Source organism: Pleurodeles waltl, chromosome 12 (assembly GCF_031143425.1).
Source record: "Pleurodeles waltl isolate 20211129_DDA chromosome 12, aPleWal1.hap1.20221129, whole genome shotgun sequence".
Lineage (NCBI taxonomy): Eukaryota > Metazoa > Chordata > Amphibia > Caudata > Salamandridae > Pleurodeles > Pleurodeles waltl.
The window spans coordinates 278966349-278981541 of record NC_090451.1 but is presented as its reverse complement, the minus strand read 5'-3'; the positions used below and the strand labels follow the sequence as shown (position 1 = coordinate 278981541).

General features: G+C 41.1%; 1 protein-coding gene across 3 annotated transcripts in view; it reads left to right on the top strand.

The window, feature by feature from the left end:
- B3GNT9 (UDP-GlcNAc:betaGal beta-1,3-N-acetylglucosaminyltransferase 9) overlaps nucleotides 1-15193 on the top strand; it is a 99169-nt gene that overhangs the window by 25940 nt on the left and 58036 nt on the right. For 2 of the 3 annotated variants that reach the window (XM_069216175.1, XM_069216177.1), the window contains exon 2: nucleotides 6250-6338. The gene's annotated coding sequence lies outside the window, so the exon portion shown is untranslated. Of the gene's footprint in view, nucleotides 1-6249; nucleotides 6339-8096; nucleotides 8133-15193 lie in introns of all 3 variants that reach the window. The other variant, XM_069216176.1, reaches the window with a different exon arrangement.

The following is a 15193-nucleotide window of genomic DNA, read 5'->3' as shown; positions in this document are numbered from 1 at the left end:
CTTCTTTGCCGTTTTGCCAGCATCTGTAATACGGTATAGGCACAAGGGAGAGTCCCCTCATTTGCGTGTGACCACATCCCCATTCAAGAAATTAAATGCTCTTAAGTAATCATGCAGAGGCAACTTTTATGCCGCATGATCCATATTGCTGAAGGTGTCTGCGGCCTCTTTTGTTGTACCAAAGTGTCCTGGGGCTCCACGGCCCCTTGTCTCCAGTCGATGCACTGAATAATAATGGTAGTGCTTCAAACACAACAATCCCGCCTCCCACAACCAAGCATCTCCCCGTCTTCTCTTATCCCGTCCAGCTCACTGGACAAAGAGCCCCTTCTCTGCATCACGGAGCAGCCCCGGAAACATGGCTTACTGCGATGCTCATACAGTGAGCGGAGAGAGGCGTCTTCACTCATTCAACACTCGGTAGTTTAGGCATCTTGCGATCCCGTGACTGAATATTGTTTAAAATATGGAGATATTGTGGATCAGATCCGGTCAGGGATGGTAACGATGTGGTACGTTCACGAGCAGCCGGCAGAAAGTGATTCCACTGAAACCTCCACTGAAGTCGGTTCCACACGTGCCTTTTACTGGAGCTCGGCTGAGGTCATCGCCAGCCAATTGGCAGCGCCCTGACAGCCTTGGCAGAGCACACGTCTCTAGCAGATCATAAAATGAGCGCCTTGGGGACAGTGTTAAAGTGATGACAAATTAGCTACTGGAATATTAAACGCCTGGAACAAGATCCTAAACACTTTTTTTTTAACGTATCTATACATTTTATTTTCGTAATCGAGCTGATGTTCGAGACACGTTGTGCCACAGCCTTCTTTTCCCTTATGGGAAAACTGATTTATGGAAGAGCGTTGGCAGTTTGTGAGTTTTACGGCGCCAAGGCAATCTGTTCGGCAGCGCAAACATATATTCATGAAACTGGCACACAGCGGAATCCTAAAAAGCACAAAAAAAGATTATAGTGAAGGAGATATCAAAGCTTGTACATCAAAATTGAAAGATGACTGCAATAAAGTGTACACAGCCAGATACATGCGTTATTCATAGGAACAGACATGTCTTTTTTGCACAGTGCTGCATACTTGAAATCATTCATGTTTATCATCAGAATATCGACATCTGAACAGTGACCTGCCAAAATATCAAGGTCATAATATAGACTACTAGATCAATATATATATATATATGTAAAAGCATTGCACGGCTGGGGCGCAAGTTAAAGTTAGCTCTGCTAGCTACAAACGGTACATTTCTGTGAGTCTTTTTAGTTCAAAGCGTTAATGTTGTCACTGACATGTTCACCTAACTACAATGTTACTTTAACCTTTGGTATTTTCAGGAAATTTTAAAGGTTTTTATAAAAAACAAAAACAGATCTTTTAGCACACCTAACTATAATGTTACTTTAACCTTTGGTGTTTTCAGTGAATTTCTTTTTTTTTTTTTAACATACAGTAATAATTATTACCATATGTAAAGCTGGGGGGTGAGATTGGCCACAGGGCCTTATGTTTCCTAAATGGAAGGTGGGCCACATGGCCCCCCTCCCTGAGCCTTAATAGGCCCTGGGGACCGCATCCTCTAGGGACTTTTTTTTTAATCAAGGGGGGAGGGGCACCTGGCTCCCCTCCCCGAGCTGCCTTAGGCCCTGTGGATCCAACCCCTCCAGGGCTGTGTTTTTTAATTAAAGGGGAACGGGACAGTGTGGCCCCCTCTCCTAGCCTTATTAGGCCCTAGAGACCACATCCCCCAGGACCAATTATGTTCATGAAAGAGGGTCCCCCTGCAATGCACAGTTTTCTCATCAATAATTTTATTACAAATATGGTGATATTATCAAATATATCATAAAAAATGTCATGACTGATGTAATATGTGGGATGATTAGCATTGCATGGCAGAGGTGTGTTATAGTTACCTTAGGACATGAGTTATAGTTACTTGAGTTAACCATAACTATAACTCCTGAATTTCTTAGTTTTTTTGCGAGTAAATTCATACCCTAACTCTAACATCCCTGTAACCTTTGTTTTTTTCAGTGAATTTCTATGACTTTTTAACATGCACGCATTCCTGTTAATATAACCAGATTCGCGCACGGGCAAAGGCCGTGTGCGGCAGAGGTTGGCTGCCGGGCCTGGCCCCTCTCCCATGCACCCAAACCTAAAGTGCACAGCATGGTGTTGGATGCAGTAAGTGGTTTGTTTTATTTTTCTCTGGATCCGTAGATCCACTACAAATTTACAAAGGAGGGGGCCATGCTGAGACCCACAAAGATCTGCAGATCCCACAGAGGATCCAGTGATCTGTAAATCAGATGAGACAAAAGATGGGAAATTTTTGGGCCAGAGAGCTCCCTCCATGTGTCCTTTGGGGTCAGGATACCTGTATCCTGACCCCTAATGTGTTTTTTCACTGTTCTTTTCCCACCCCCTAGGCCGATGTGGCAAACAAAATGTCGGCTGCAACTTTTCTGTCAGGTTGCAGCCAGGGCCTTGCTTTTCTCCCCCAGATTCACTGCAGGATCCGAGTCCCTATATAGCTATATTTTTTACCTTAAATAACTTTGAGTCTATGATTGAATTTACACCAAATCACAGAAAGCACAGTCTGTGGACCAAGAGCTAGCTTTCTGCCAAATTTGGTGAAATTCTGTTCAGCCGTTCGGACTGTAGCCGTGTATAAAGAATGCTAAATCCCCATAGGTGCAGAATGGGGAAAACGTTTTTGGGCCCCCCTTTTTCTCTGCCCCTGCTTGAGTAATAACCCTGAAACTTTCCAAGCACAATTAGGCAAAGTAGGACACTTTTTGGGGAATTTCTTGAAGATTCGTCAAACGGCGCCAAAGTTATTAGCAAAAAAAAAAGCTTAATCTATAGGAAAAGTTGGTCCTAACTGGCTATCGCCAATTGGTTTTATTATATATATATATATATATATACATATATATATCTTCAAGGTAATAAGTGTAGTAAATCTGAACTTACCTATATAAACTTACCTTCATGATGTGATGATTTGGAACTTGTGCATTTTGGCAGGTATTTTCCTAAATATTTTGACATACAGCCTCTTGATCAGTGCTCTGTGATAGTCACCTAGTTTTGCACAATCAGTACAGGCCAACGCCAACATTTATTACTTACCATTGTGTATGTGCAGCACTAAATTGTGTTGCCTCATGCAAGAACAAAACACAAAATTTAGTAATTGTGGGCCCAATTTCCCTATTCCTGGAGAGCTGGGGGAAAGATAATCTGAATGCAAATGTGAGGAATGGCCTGCCCTGCATTCATCCAGTAACCAGCAGTGCAAGTCCTCTTCCGTCAGCTAATATTGCGGTTATATGTTGGCTTCTGACTGGTTTGAGAAAGGAAGGAGCTGATTTGCAATAGCAACAGTCGTTTTTTTTCTTCTTCAGAACGCTTGAGTAGCCAATCAGAGTGCTACACTCTAATGCGTCATGATTACCTGATTACCTGATATGAAAAACACCTGGCGGATTTTCAAAACTGACAATTGACTGAGTCAGAACAGAAGTCAGAGGCGTTTGGAGTAACATTGTCTTTGGAACATGGCATTCTTTCCAGTCTGTTTTTTTGATGCTTTATGTTCAGTAGTTGGCATGTCCAGTCTAAATCCACCAGCACTTGGATCATTAATTAATATTAATCATTAAAGGGCCGCAGCGATGTGGTGTTTGCAGTTAGGCATGGGAAATATTTAGTAGTACACAAATGACTGTGTTTTTTTCACCTGTTTTATCTCGTTGAGTTGTTTTGGAGATATCAGCATTTAAAAAAGGTTCCAAGAGGTTATTGAAGGGTTATTTTTTTTTATATCTCTGCCTCTTAAAAAATGGCGATTTCCAAAATCGTGACTTCTGTCAATCACATTTAAGTATTCTGACAAATGTAATTGGCCTCCCGAAATCTTAAAAAACACAATTTTTTGATAAAATCCTGTTTTTCTTGCTGTTGAAAAATTTCCAAAGCAGTTAGAAGGGCATGCATCACAGTTCATTGTTGTTTGCCCACTATGCCACTCCACACAAAGCCAGCCATATGCAACATAGCCTTGATCCTGCACTAATAAGAACAGTCTACCCTCAGGTGCAAGGCCAGGACCCATCCAGATAGGAATACTGACCAGTTTCGGCCACATAAGTGAAACATAGCTAGGTTCCTATGGAACAGTGAGCAGTGGGGCACCCACGTCTGGGCATTTATCACTTTGTTGTCAGTTGCTGTTGATCTCAAGAAGAAATCCTGAAATCACTTTAATTAATGCAAAATCAGGCTAGCACTGGATCTAAACGTCAGGTCACATTACATTGCCTTCAAAAGCCTGCACTGGCGAAGACATGTGCAGGTGCCACACAAGATGGCTGCCTGCCTTTGAGACTCCCAAGCGGCTTCTATGGATGGACAAATAAGTGGCTCCTTCAGTCTCCATTTCTGCAAATAAACAAGGATTTCAGACGTCGGAAGGTAGGCGCTTTAGGAATATGGGCCTTCCAACCCCCTCACGGCATTTTTTAGGCTTTTTTTCTGCACATATCCTGTTTGTGCATTACGTCACAGTCACAGCACCTGCCATTTTGAATACTCATCGGTACTCGTAAATTTAAAAACCTCAGTATGTTGGCAATGTGGGAGAACTCATTATTAACTCGTTCCACAGCAATATAGTTAACAAATATTCAACTTTACATGGGTAGCTAAGCTCTCCCTCAAGCAAAATAAGTCAATTTAGATATGGGCTCAGTAGATGTCCCGCAAAAACACTAAAGCTGCTCATCAGTACAGCGTCTGGACCATATGTAACTTGCATGCTAATACATTCATAGTGGCTCAATCTCCCCACACAATTCTTCTTTGCATTTGTGTTACAGCTGCTACCTTTCATGACCATTGGATGCTTGGGATGTTTATATTACTATCACAAATGTGATAATTTGCAGTGACTTATAGTTCCAATTGCAATTTAATATTTTTTTGTCTCTCACTGACTACATTTACTCACTTTCACTTCGATCTGTTGGTGTAAAGATCTCCTCCAGGGTTATCTCTACTTTTATTTAGCTTTGCCTCATGTTATTCAGTAGGGTTGCTCACATTTTGCTTGTTTAATTGGGGAAAAGGCATGTTTAAAATATCAAGCGATATTGCTTCATAGACTCTCCATGGGCAAACCTCATAGACTGAAATGCTTTTCTACTGCCAAACCTGTTATCAGAAAATCGCAACATCAAAAGAATCTCGATCCAGGCTATCTTTCAGTTATCATGGAGGTGGGATGTGATTATATAGGGCCCTCATCAACATCTGTGACAGGTGCCATTTCAAAGAAGTCATATGGATTTGCCAAATGACCTAAAAAAGAAGTTAAATCTCCCTCCAGGTCACTTTCTCCTTTTACTTTGGAGGACATTATGGAAGCAATTAGAACCTTAAAGCTCTTTGTTATTGAAACCAGCACTTCACTTCAGCGTATTGAAGAAAAATGGTCCTTTCATGATCAGCGCATCTCTGCCATTGAACAAGTTAGTGGTGTGGAAGACTCCATTCCAAATGTTTCTCCTCTATTAAATGAAATTGCGCAAAAAAAACAAAACAACAGAGTATTTCCAGAATAGGAACGAGGAAGTAATCTTAAGACTCTAGGGCATACCGGACAACTCTGAAGGAACTAATATGATTGCTATCCTGCAGAAGGCAGTCTCCTTCAATAGTTTGTCTGCAAGACCAAAGTCCTTTAAGCATTCAAATGGCTCACCGTTTGAGCCCTAAATTAACGATTTCTTCAAATTCTAAACCTAGAGGAACCATTATTCTTTGTCTCCAGGTTATAGAACTGATGCAAATATTATCAGCGGCTAAACAACTCAGCACCTTGTACTGGTCTGAAAACAAAGTCTACTTTACGCAGGAGGTCTCCAGTGCTACTGCTGCCAAAAGGAAATGCATCTTCAGTTGAAGTCCTCAAACATAAGATATGGTTTGATACATCTGTTTAAAAAAAATCAAATACAGAGATAAGCAGTATACTTTGGATGAACCAGAATGTCTACAAGCTTTCCTTTGTCATCATGGTCATGAGGACATGGAGAATGCTACCAATACTATAGTTTCTGGTCCTCACACTGTTAATTAACCACGTGCCTATTTATTTCAGGATGTCATATATGTAATACTGATGTTAACCCACATCTTTGTTTTCCCTATTCTGTTTCAGTATTGAATTGCAACAGATGGTCCCACACCTATATGTGTTTTCCCTCCGTAAGTTTTGTCCAGTGCCATAAATTCTTTGTGTCACTTATGGTAAGTCCATTCTATATTATCTATTATTGTCATGTATTGGTTGAAATAGTTCTACTTAATCTAAATGGTTCCTCCTTTTCCACATGTCACCACTGTTATTTGTTATTGTATAGTATAGTAATATTAATGTCTGTGTCTGTTTGGTGTTAAATCAGGCACATCTTTTTAGGTGTTGCGCTCCTCTTTTCCTTCTGGATGTTCATTTCTGTTATTCCTATTTCACTTGCAATTCAGGATCTTTTTCATGTGTTGCCTTTTCTAACTCTTATTTTAAACTCTCGCTCTTCACTTTCCGTTTCCCTCTCTTTGATTCCTCTTTTTTATGTTTTTCCTTTATTCCTGCTTTCCTTCCCTTCTTTTGTTCCAGTATATATTTTGCAAACCATCATGTATGTTGTTACAATGTTGCCATATCTACTCCTGGAATACACCTAAGGGTTGTTACTGGAATGTTAAGGGATTAAAGAACTCAGTTAAACACCAACGAGTATTAACACGCTTTTCTAACCTAAAATATCATATTGGTTTCCTTCAAGAAACCCATCTCTCGGAAAAAGAAGGTGTTATGTTAAAGAAATGTTGGGTTGGTGAATTGTACTTTCCCCTTTTACACATTGCAAAAACGTTGTTATTATTTCATGTCTTAAACATCTAAATATTTTGTTTGTATCTCAAGAATGTGTTGTGGACGGTCGATGGGTATTAGTTAAGCTTACCATAAATGGTATTTCTTTCACACTTTTCAATGTATATGGTTCGACACACTCGGATCCTCACTTCTGGGAATTGGTTTATCGCAAAATCACACAACATTTCTCACAGAATTTAACATTGGGTGGAGATTGTAATCAAGTCATAGTCCCATTCTTAGATCATTCTTCTTCTACTAAATGCTCCCCTCACAAAGCACATAAAGCTTTTCAATGTACTATATTTCACAGCTCTCTGTCTGATTCCTGGAGAATATTCAACCCTGATCTTAAAGAATATTCTTTTTACTCCTCCCCTCATCATTCTAAAGCTAGGATTGATTATACTTTCTTAAGCAAAAATCTGCTTCAGCACTTGACTAACTCAGATATTGGATCAATATTGATCTCTGACCATGTCCCTGTTTTGCCTGATCTTGAAATTTTCCATGAATATAATTATAAATAAAGATGGAAGTTTGATAATTCTTTACTTTCAGATAAAGATTTTCTTATTGCATATGCGTCCTTTGTTTCAAGATTTTGCGAACAAAATGATAAATATGATACTTCCTTTAACTTTGCATGGGATGCCTTAAGGCCGCTTCCAGAGGTTTTATATTTCACTATGTTTTCTCTAGCTTAAGGAACAAGAAGCCATAGCCCAATTAACCAATATCAAGCACCTAGAACATGTTTACTATACTTCCCAAAAAATAAGACAGATCAAGAAGCACTGATTACGGCAAGGATACAATTCAATAAACTTTCTACCGAAAAAGCTTGTGGCACATTTCTTAGAATTAATGCATTCTATAATGTGGTTAAAATAGAGCAGGTGCTTTGTTGTGAAGAAAAATTATTTAAAATGTAGGAAAGAAAAAAACACTATTAAAACAATTACAAATTGATGCTGTCATAGCAGTGTGTTTTGCAAAATATTATCAGGAACTATACACTCCTGACAGTAGTCCTTCTGAAGCCCTTATAAATGCCTATTTTGACAATTTTAAACCTTGCAGTTCCACTAATATTGATACTTACTTCCTTGAATCTGTCTTTACTATAGATGAACTTCAAGCAGCAAATAAATGTCTTCGTAAGGGTAAGGCACCTGGCCATGATGGCTTTACTGTTGAATTCTATCTCCAATTTTCTCATACATTCCTTTCTCAGCTTTTCAAACTTATTAATCATTTTCTATCTATAAATTCACCCATTGCTTCCTTCACAGAGGCAATGATATGTGTAATTCCAAAAAAGGATGTTGATTTAACCCTTTGTAAAAATTACTGCCCAATATATTTGATAAACACAGATTGCAGCATTTTTGCTAAGGCCTTTACCTTTCAGTTATTTGACCTCATCTCTGATTAGGTTTACCCAGAACAGTCTGGCTTTGTCAAACACAGGAACATTGCAGATAACTCACGTGCCTTTTTGAACATCATTAATGAAGCAACTAAATGTACTTCCTCATTAGCAGCGCTTACTTTAGTTGCAGAAAAAGTGTTTGATAGGGTCAATTGGCAGTTTGTTTTGAAAGCCTTAAAATGGTTTGGTTTTGGCCCCAGGTTTCTTCAACTCATTTCCTTATGTTCTACAGTAATTGTCAATGGTGTACAATCATCTTATTTTCACCTCAAGAGAGGCACCAGACAAGGCTGTCCTCTCTCTTCGATATTATTCATATTAGCGTTAGAGTTCTTCTTACATCAGTGAAAAAACTCTGAACCCCTACATGGGTTTCATGTCAAACACACATATATCAAATATACTGCATATTTCACAACCTGACACCTCACTGCCGTCTTTCTTAGATGAGTTGTGTTTCTATTGTGCAGTACCCTGATACAGGCAACCTTGAGAAATTTGAAGTCCTACCCCTTAACAAATATTGTATAAAAGATCCTTTTATTAAGGCAGGACTATCATTGAATCCTGTTAAGATTAAACCCTTGGGTGCCCTGGATGTAACGGTTATGTACTCTGCAGCACTGCTCAAGTGCCGAGGACGTAACCGTTACGTCCAGCTACCGGCCCTTGGGGAAGGCGCTAGCGCTCCCCGAAGGCCTGGCACCACCCTTCCCTGGGCAGGGATGGAAAGTGAATCGCTTCCCCTTCCACCCCTGCCTCCCCTGATCCCCCCGTGGCATCTGATGACATCAACGAGCGATCGCACGCTGACCTCATCAGAGGTCCCCTCCACTGCATTGGAAGCTCAGCTTCCAGCACGGATCGGAGGAGAAATGCAAAAGCATTTCTCCTCCGATCACGTGGAGGGGGCGAGAAAGGCACGAAAGGAAAGGAAAGGCCTTTCCTTTTCTTTCATGTCTCTCTCAGCATTTCTGCTGCCCAATCACGATGCAATAGGGCAGCAGAAATGCCCACTAGACACCAGGGAATTTGTTTTTTTTTAATTTTATGCATAACAGGAGCATTTCCTTTCACGGGCACTAGGCCTACCCACAGAAGTGAGGTACCATTTTTATCGGGAAACTTGGGGGAACGCTGGGTGGAAGGACATTTGTGTCTTCTCTCAGATTCCAGAACTTTCTGTCACTGAAATGTGAGGAAAAAGTGTTTTTTTGGCCAGATTTTGAGGTTTGCAAAGGACTCTTGGAAACAGAACCTGGTGAAAGCCCTACAAGTCACCCCATCCAGAATTCCCCTAGGTGTCTAGTTTTAAAAAATGCACAGGTTTAGTAGGTTTTCCTAGGTGCCGGCTGAGCTAGACATCAAAATCCACAGCTAGGCACTTTCCAAAAAACATGTCAGTTTTCAATATAAAAATGTGATGTGTCCATGTTGGTTTCCTGTTGTGGTCACTAGGCCTACCCAAGCAAGTGAGGTACCATTTTTTTTGGGAGGCTTGGGGGAACAGAGAATAGCACAACAAGTGTTATTGCCCCTTGTCTTTCTCTACACTTTTTCCTTCCAAATGTAAGACAGTTTGTAAAGAAGAGGTCTATTTGAGAAATGAACAGTAATTCACAGGCTAGTATGGGGACCCCAGAATTCGGAGATGTGCAAATAATGACTGCTTCTCAACACCTTATCTTGTGCCCATTTTGGAAATGCAAAGGTTTTCTTGATACCTATTTTTCACTCTTTATATTTCACCAAATGAATTGCTGTATGCCCGGTATAGAATGAAAACCCATTGCAAGGTACAGATCATTTATTGGCTCTGGGTGCCTATGGTTCTTGATGAACCAACAAGCCCTATATATCCTCACAACCAGAAGAGTCCAGCAGACGTAACAGTATATTGCTTTAAAAAATCTGACATCGCAGGAAAAAGTTACTGAGTAAAACGTAGAGAAAAATTGCTGTTTTTTCACCTCAATTTCAATATTTTTTTATTTCATCTGTTATTTTCTGTAGAAAAACCTTGAGGGATGTACACAAATGACCCCTTGTTGAATTCAAAATTTTGCCTGCTTTTCAGAAATGTTTAGCTGTCTGGGATCCAGCATTGGTTTCACACCCATTTCTGTCACTAACTGGAAGGAGGCTAAAAGCACAAAAAAACAGTACAAATTGGGTATGTCCCAGTAAAATGCCAAAATTGTGTTGAAAAATGTGGTTCTCTGATTCAAGTCTGCCTGTTCCTGAAAGCTGGGAAGGTGGTGATTTTAGCACCACAAACGCTTTGTTGGTGCCATTTCCAGGGAAAAAAACACAAGCGTTTCTTTTATAAAGACAAATGCTTTGCTGTATTTTGGCTAATTTCTTGGTCTCCTCAAGGGGAACCCACAAACTCTGGGTACCTCTAGAATTCTTAGGATGTTGGAAAAAAAGGATGCAAATTTGGCATTGGTAGCTTATTTGTCCAAAAAGTTATGAGGGCCTAAGCACAACCTGCCCCAAATAGCCAAAAAAAGGCCTGGCATCTGAGGGGGGAAAAGCTCTGGCAGCAAAGAGGTTAATGGCCTGATTTAGAGTTTGGCGGATTGGGTTACTCCGTCACAATGTGACGGATATCCTGTCTGCAGTATTACAATCCCATTATATCCTTAGGGAATCACAATGCGGCAGACAGAATATCCCACACATTTGTGATGGAGTAACTCGTCTGCCAAACTCTAAATCAGGCCCTAAATGTTTGGGGATCCTCTATACCGACAATCTCAGAGACACATTAAAAATGTAGATTTTCCAAGTAATTTATGATGGAAAGTCTTAATTTTATTAAAGACACGGAGGTGAGTATTATGCTTTCTTTTCCTGCTTTATTTTAATAGCAGCCAAGAGGAAAACACCAATCCCAGAAGTTTGCGCAACAAGCAACCAATGGGAGATAAGACTAATAACATTAACCAATCAGAATACTATATCACGTAACATATACCAATCCTGACTGCAGGCAGCCCTCTTTTCGGTTGCGAGACTGTCAAGAAACAGATTGGAATAAAGGCACTATACAACAAATTAAACATATTGCCAGTATTAGAGCAAAAAAGTCTTGAATTCTGTCCAAGTTAGGTGAATAGGATGGCTTGACAGTATGTTGGATGCAGATATCCGAGTTCAATGGAGGTTGCGGTGAATGAGTCCTTCGGGGAGAATCGTCATCCAATGGATTAGGTTGAAGAGGATGCTGGAGCGTTGGTATTAACTAGAAAGGGTGGGAGAGAACAACATTAGTAGAAGAAGCGGTGGGATAATACTCGCCTCCGTGTCTTTAATAAAATTAAGACTTTCCATCATAAATTACTTGGAAAATCTACATTTTATGACAAGACCGGAGGCTCCTATTATGCTTGTTTAAAGCATGTTAACTGCAATAGAAGTTGCTGAACTAACAGGTTTACAATAAAATGTGCGAAAAGTAGAATCATTTGACCAATCTGCCGATCTTAGAATATCTTCCAATCGTGAACCGGCCCAAAAGGCTTTTGACGCCAAGGCACCCCTAGCAGAATGGGCGCCAAACTTTGAAGTATCAATGCCCGCTAGGGACATCACCCATTTGACCCAACGAGCTAAGGTAGGGGAAGATACAGGTTTATAGGGTTTCCTAAAGGAAATTAAGAGTTGGGAAGCAGAAGATGTTCTAAGATCGACCGTTTTCTGTTCATAAACCTTTAAACAATTTCCCACACAAAGTTTTGGATGATTTGGAAAGAAGGGATAGAACACAGAAGTAATGTTGGTTTTGGTACGACGAGACACATTGAACAGAACACCAGTAGGAGTGAAGTGACGAGCCGAGATATCTAGGGCTTTGACATCTGATAGACGTTTGATAGAGACAAAACAAAGTAACATTGTAAGTTTGTCCAAAAGCATTTTCAAATATAGAGAGTCATTGTCCTGCCAAGAGACAAACATTTGTAGGACTAGGTTTACATCCCATAACGTGGAGTATTTGGGAATTGGGGGATTAGAGAATTTTACTCCTTTTAAAAGACGACAAATGATAGGATGTTCTCCTACGGGTTTCCCGTTTATAAACGGGTGATGTAGAGATATCGCTGATCTATAAAGGTTGATGGTTCTGTAAGATTTGCCGGCGCTAGCTTGAGAGGCAAGAAAATTAGCTATCAAAGTTAGATCTGCTGAAAAGGGATCACATGCTTTTCCCAAACACCAGCTAGACCAGATGGACCAAGCTGATTTGTAAGCCTTGGAAGTGCCTGGAGCCCAGGAATTGTTGATGTAGGTTGAAGCCTCGAGTGAAATTCCTGGATAAGATGAGGAAGACCTGAGACTTTCCAGGCCTATAAGAGAAGGGTTCTGTTGAGAATGAGATCGTGGGGGAGACCTTGAGGATTGAGAAGGAGGGAGGGAAAGGAAGGCAGAAGGACAGGGAAGTCGACAGCTAATTCTAGGAGAGTGGGATACCACACTTGAGCTTGCCACAATGGGACTACTAAAACGACTGTGGCTTTTTGACGCCGGAGATGAGTGAGGACTCTGTTTGTCATGATGAAAGGAGGGAATGCATAATGTATTGTGTGATGCCACTGTTGAAGAAATGCATCGGTCGCTAAAGCGTGAGGGTCTGGTCTCCAGCTGAAGAACCGAGGAAGCTGTGTGTTCAGACGGGATGCGAATAGATCTGTATGGAAAGGACCCCATTTGCGATGATTAGAATTGAAGACTGAAGAGTGAAGCTTCCAGTCGCTGTTATCGGAAAGATGACGAGAAAACCAGTCTGCAACTGAGTTGAGAGAACCTGGCAAGTATTCTGCTTGAACTGAAATTTTTCGGTGAAGGCAGAATTCCCCAAAGCTCTTTGCTAGTTCTGCTAGCGGTTTGGATTTGGTACCGCCGAGGTGATTGATATATTTTACCGCTGTGAGGTTGTCCATACGAAGAAGTACGGAACAAGAGACTCTGTTTTTGGTGAAAGTTTTTATTGCAAAGGAGCCTGCAAGCATCTCTAAATAGTTGATGTGCAATGAAGACTCCTGTCGAGACCATGTGCCTCCAGTCGATATCTGCCCACACCTTGCACCCCAGCCTGTTAGGCTTGCGTCGGATTCTAAGACAAGATCTGGGACTGAGGCCAAGATGGTCCTGCCATTCCAGGCTTCGAGGTGATCGAGCCACCATTGGAGTTCTGTACGGGATTCGAGGTCGAGGGGGATGAAATCTGAATAAGCAAGACCTTTGCGTAGATGACGAATTTTCAATCTCTGAAGAGCCCGATAGTGAAGAGGGCCTGGAAAAATTGCCTGAATCGAAGAAGAAAGAAGACCTACAATCCTTGCAAGAGACCTGAGGGAGAGTGAAGTCTGCTGTAAAGATAGGGTTATCTCTGATTTGATAATTTTTATTTTTGAGGTCGGGAGTTGAAGGAGACCTTGAGAGGAATTGATTAGGAATCCTAGGAATTCCATTGTCTGTGACGGGGTAAACATCGATTTCTCTTTGTTTACTAGAAAGCCTAGGTCCGAAAGAAGAGAGATTGCGTAAGAGAGTTGGGATCGAAGGGTAGAAATGTCTTGATGCATTAGAAGAATATCGTCTAGATAGATTATCATTCTGAAGCCTTGAGATCGAAGAAGGGCTACAATAGGTTTCATTAGCTTGGTGAAGCACCAGGGGGCAGATGAAAGACCGAAGGGTAGGCAGGTAAACTGATAGGTGTGATGATTCCATTGAAATTGAAGAAACTTTCTGTGAGAGTGATGAATAGGGACTGTTAGGTACGCATCCTGAAGATCTAGACGGACCATCCAGTCGTTGAGAAGGAGCGAATCTCTTAGATGGAGAATCGTTTCCATCTTGAAGTGTCGATAGACAACAAATTGATTGAATTGTCTGAGGTTGATGACTGGTCTGATTTTCTTGTTTTTTCTTATCACTAAAAACAGTGGGCTTATGAATCCTGAGGGAAGGGGACGCGCTGGTTGAATAGCATGTTTTTGAAGAAGATCTTGTATTTCTGTAGAAATGAGATTTGACATTTCTTGTGAAAATTTGAGGGGAAGAAGAGGGGAGGGTTGAAAGGGAGTTTCGTAAAATTCTATTAAATAGCCTTTGACTGTGTTGAGAACCCAGGGGTCTGAAGTAATTTCCATCCATTTGTGGAGAAAAAACTTTAGACGACCCCCTATAGAGGGATGGCCAGAAGGTTGGCTTACCTGAGTTGTTATAGGACCTGCGTTGATTCCTCCCTCTGAATCCTCTGGAACGCTGGGGGTAGAATTGTGGGCGAAAGTCTTGTTGGTGTTGCTGTTGCTGTTGGTAACTATAGGAGCCTCTGAAGCCTTGGTTTCTGAAGGACCGGCCGGTGGAGCGGCTTCTTCCTCTACCGGCCCTGGCAAAAACCTGTGAGTTAAAAACTTTTTTAAGTGACTGCTGGGCTTTGTCAATAGAAGCAAAGGTGGTGACGTATTTGCTTAGTTCTTTAATGAAGTTATCTCCAAAGAGTAAGCCATCAGCTTTAGCTCCTGGATCCTTAGCTGCCAGATTTGCAAGCTTAGGGTCTAGCTTGAGCAGAAGTCCTTTACGACGTTCATGAGTCATGGCTGAGTTCGCATTACCCAGTAAACAGAATGCTCTCTGAATCCAGAGGGACAGTTCTTCCGGATCAATTGACTCGTCATTGGTTCTAGCGGATTCTGCGAGGTCAAAAATGCGGGATAAGGGACCGACCAAATCAAGGACTTTATATTGGCACAGAGCCCAGGCTCTGTCCACCCATTTACG